Below are 4,321 nucleotides of genomic sequence, written 5' to 3' on the forward strand. Positions count from 1 at the left end.
TGTAACACTCTATATAAGTCTAGGATTATTTTTCTATCTTTTCTTCTTGGTTTCTTGTCGAGGGCCACACGATCGGAGTAAGTGAACGCTCGTGTGGCGCCTCGGGCCACACTACATCCTCAGGCCGCTGTCCCGGGTCTACTCAGATATATAGTTGTAGAAGTTAGGTTCGAACTCCGTTTCCTATGTATATATTCACGAGGCCACCGCATGGTGGCGGATCATCATCAATACTATCTTCTTGCTTTTTCTTGCTTTTTCTCTCGAATATTTGCTTCGTGAGTTCGCGCTCGAGACTACTCGCGCGACCTCTCTCGGCAACTCGCGCTTGGCGCTCACGTTCGGGTCGGATATCGAATACATCCGGACCCACATCTTTCCACGTGTTCGGACGCGAAAGCGTCTTACACGTTGCTTTGGGCTTTCGTCTCACTCTCGTACGCTCACCCCCTCAGAGGCACCCTCGAGGGGTGGGCGTTCATTCGTTCGAGCTCTGCTCGTTGCGTATCTTTCTCAGAATCCTCTCGCGATCCGCTACCGGTTTGAGACTCCTCGAACGGGTGTCTCACCACGCCCCCGGTAAGACCTCTCCACGCATTAAAGCATCGCTCCCTAAAACATGATCACTGCTGCAAGCTCTCGACATGGATGACCCGATATCACCTCAGCGATGGTCCAACTCGCAAGTGTGTCGCTCTCCCTTTTCCCTTCAGGTCTTTCCACGCTTTCTCATGCGCTTGGACGGTGTAAAATGGCAGGCATGTCCGGGAGTTGAAGAGGATGAGGTGGGTTCATCTATGACATGCACCCATCTGGCACACTGTCGTTCCTTGTAGAAGAGAAAGGCCACAGAGATATCCAGCGACGAGGAAGCTCCGGGTCTCGAGGTCACAGAGCATCCTCTGGAACCACGAGATGTACGTGCTCTTCGTCTTCATCTCTCTTCCTCGTGTCTCGCTTTTCTCAATATGTCATTTTGTGAACAGGCCATTGCAACGGTCAGCATATTTCTCCATATTGCTACGTAACACTGACAGCGATTCTCATCATTGCAGAGGCGTGCTCGTGGAAGGCCTCCCCTTTGCAAGAGTCGTCTCATCACGAAAGATGAGGACCGGTTGGACGGAGATGACAGAAATGTCCGTTGACTCATCTACCCAAGTTCTGATCTCTCTGATTCCCTCTTCTTGCTTCACAGCGGGCACCAAGCGGAAGAAACAGCTCACCACAAGAGGCGGGGGAGGCTGACGACGATGAGGGAGAAGGTCCAGAACCTAGCCAACTGGTGGTGAGTCATCCACCATCATGACCAGGGAAAATCCACTTTGTTCGGTAGCTCACTCGACCGGTTGCTCTTCAGGAGAGATCAGACCCTATTAGTTCTGGACTACTCTCTTCACCATGCTATATAAGAAAAATCAGCATCAAAGAGGTAGGCCCGTCCTCGAATGTTGATTCCCGGAAGAGACTGATGAGAGAGGGTTCGGCAGGCTGAAAGGCCACAGTTCTACTACGAATCACTGCCCAGGAACTGTGTGGTGCGTCCGTTTATTTATCTCTGTCTATCTTGTCTTCGTTGGTGACCTCATGGACTCGCGATGCCCTAGCCCTCGTCTTGCACACCTCCATCGCTTACCATCCTCCCCAGCACACCTCGAAATCCCGTGGACGTGTTCTATGAGCAGGTCGGAGACATGACGACTGAACACCTGGTAGCTAAAGCCCTTGACGTGTCAGACTTGTCAGATGAAGAGTTTGGCGTAACCACCAGCTACGACGTCGACTCTGACACAGACTATGGCGACCCAAGCCTCTCGACGGACCAGCTCAGACGTGGTGTGTGGCTCTCAAGGCACCCAGGAGCATCTCATCCTCTATAGGGCCCGGTATCAAATAAAGGTCACGGGGAGGGCCATGCAATATGTTATAAAGGAGTTCGACGGACGAGCCAGGCACACAAAATCTGCCTCCTTGGCCGGCCCTTTCACTTCGAGGTAGACAAGGCAGCTCATTTCCTTACCCCAAGAGAAGTATAAGCAGATTCTTGCATCATGATAGCCTCCCTTCCGACGTTCTGACCCTCTCACAAGGTCTTCGCCCTGAAGTTGAACCTCCAGCAGAGGAAGGCCGGGGGAAAAAGGAGGGGAAAAAAAAAGAAAACAGTAGAAAAGGCTGGATAGAATAAGGGACCGAGAGAAACCACCTTATGTATATACAATTGCACTCGCAGGGTCACTTAATAGTTCAGATCCATGATTGTCACGACCACACCAGAACAACCATGTCCTACAAAGAGGGGTTGCTGACAGGCAATCTCTCACTCAGAAACACACACCAAGGGCGAGGAAAAGGTTGTATAGGGGGAGATTGACAATCTCAAGACTAGAGTACAAAACAGGAAGTAGGTAGGTTTATATACTAGCCAGAACCAAACACAATCAAACCCAGGCCACAGTGGTACAGAAACTCGGAAAAGTGTGGCCTAACTGTGGCACCCACCAGGAAATAATGGAAAAGGGATGGAAATGACGGAAGGTCATGACATTACCCCCCTCTTTAAGGTCATCATCCCGGTGATCAGCCAGAGTGAGACAATATGCACAACTGAAAGGGGTGAAAGGGGTGAAAGGGAAGAAAGGAGAGGACGAACAAGGAAGACACAGCAAAAGCTGAGAAATAAAGGGAAACAAGAGCACTAGAAGGTCATAAAATGGTCATGAACAGTGTCGTAAGAGGCATGAAGAACATATAACAAGAATGAAAGAAATCTGTCCATAAATGCCAAAGATATTCATGAAAAAAGGGGGAGAATAAGTGGACGTCGTTGGGGACAGCGCCAAGACATAACCAGACATTGTAGAATAAAAGCGAGGATAGGAGCGGGTAGGGGGTAGATAGGGCTCGTGGGAATTGAGGACCGCGTGGGAAACGAACTGCAAGTCATAGAGATAAGGAAAGAAGAAGTTGGGGGAGAGGAGGAGGGAGGGAGGAAGAAACACGGGAGTGTATCTCAGGAACGGATGGATGGATCTGGATGTGATCTGGGGTAAGTGTAGGTGTATATAGAAGGAGTAGGGAGAAAGAGACCACATGAGAAACGAACGGTTAGATCCCGAGATATCAGCCCATCTGTCCCAGCTTAGCTCTCTCCAACCCTCTCCACCAAAATCTGAATATCTCCGCCAATTCCCACACAATCTCTGCTAACCTGGACCACTACGGAATCCTCGGATCGTGCTCTACGCGATGGTGTAATCAGATTGGGGAGATAAATGGTGGATAGAAAACGCGAAGGTGAAACATTACAAGGGGGGGAGAGGAGGAGAAGTGAGGTGAAAGCTGTGGAAATCCAAGGTGCTGGCAGATCCAGAAAGCTAGAGTTGAGTGGAGGATGATAGAAGGTGATGTGTATGTCATCTAACCTATGGCTCCAGGCCAAGGTGGCACCAGGGAGAAGGAGATAGCGACAGCTGCCCAGAGGCAAGAGCTGGGGTGATAGCTGAGGTGGAGGTGTGAAAGAGGCGAAGTCAAGGCCGGGCAATCGATAGAGAGTATCAACTTGAGGCTCAAGACGAGCCAGAGAGTGTTGGAGGTAGTAGGGATGATAGGGAGATACAACTGTTAACGGATAGAGGAAACCGGCATGAAGATGTGAGGATGACTGGCACAGTGAAGAAAGGGAAGACTATTAGGAGAGTAGATAGTACTAGCCAATCTGTATCCCAGGAGCCACTAATGTAGGCCCAAACAGAGTAGAGAGATCATCCAGGAGCAATGGGGAGTCTTGAGATGATGTCACAACCACATCAGAACTTGGGGGGAGAGGCCATTGCTATACCTAGCATGGCAAGCACGATGCCTGGTTTTTTAATTAGTTTAATGTTTATTGTTTTTATTTACTCAAGACTTTTGTATTACTCAGAGGTCATATATGTCATCATCTGCTGACCCATTTAAGACACTTTTGATGATTGTGCAAGGCTCAGACTTATGTTAGTACACATGGGCTCTACCATCATTCTTCCTTCCTCCCCCGCCGCCGCCACCATTCTTTATCTCCTCATTCCTCCCCTCCACCATCTTCCCCCATCCCTGCCAAGTCCCAGGAGCTCCATGCCTGCCTTGTCATGCTCCGTACCCAAGAAGATATTGATCTACTCCAGTATAAAGATGTATTGTCGTCAAAGGATTACACTCCCAATGTCTTGTCGATGGTCAGTATCAAGGACTTGTGTGGGCTTATAGGTACTGTGAAAGGTCGGATATTGAAGCTTCAGAGGTTTGCAGAGAGATGGTGTATAACACTGGAGAAGAAGAAGTG

The sequence above is a fragment of the Stereum hirsutum genome (genome assembly GCF_000264905.1).
Source record: "Stereum hirsutum FP-91666 SS1 unplaced genomic scaffold STEHIscaffold_10, whole genome shotgun sequence".
NCBI classification, from domain to species: domain Eukaryota; kingdom Fungi; phylum Basidiomycota; class Agaricomycetes; order Russulales; family Stereaceae; genus Stereum; species Stereum hirsutum.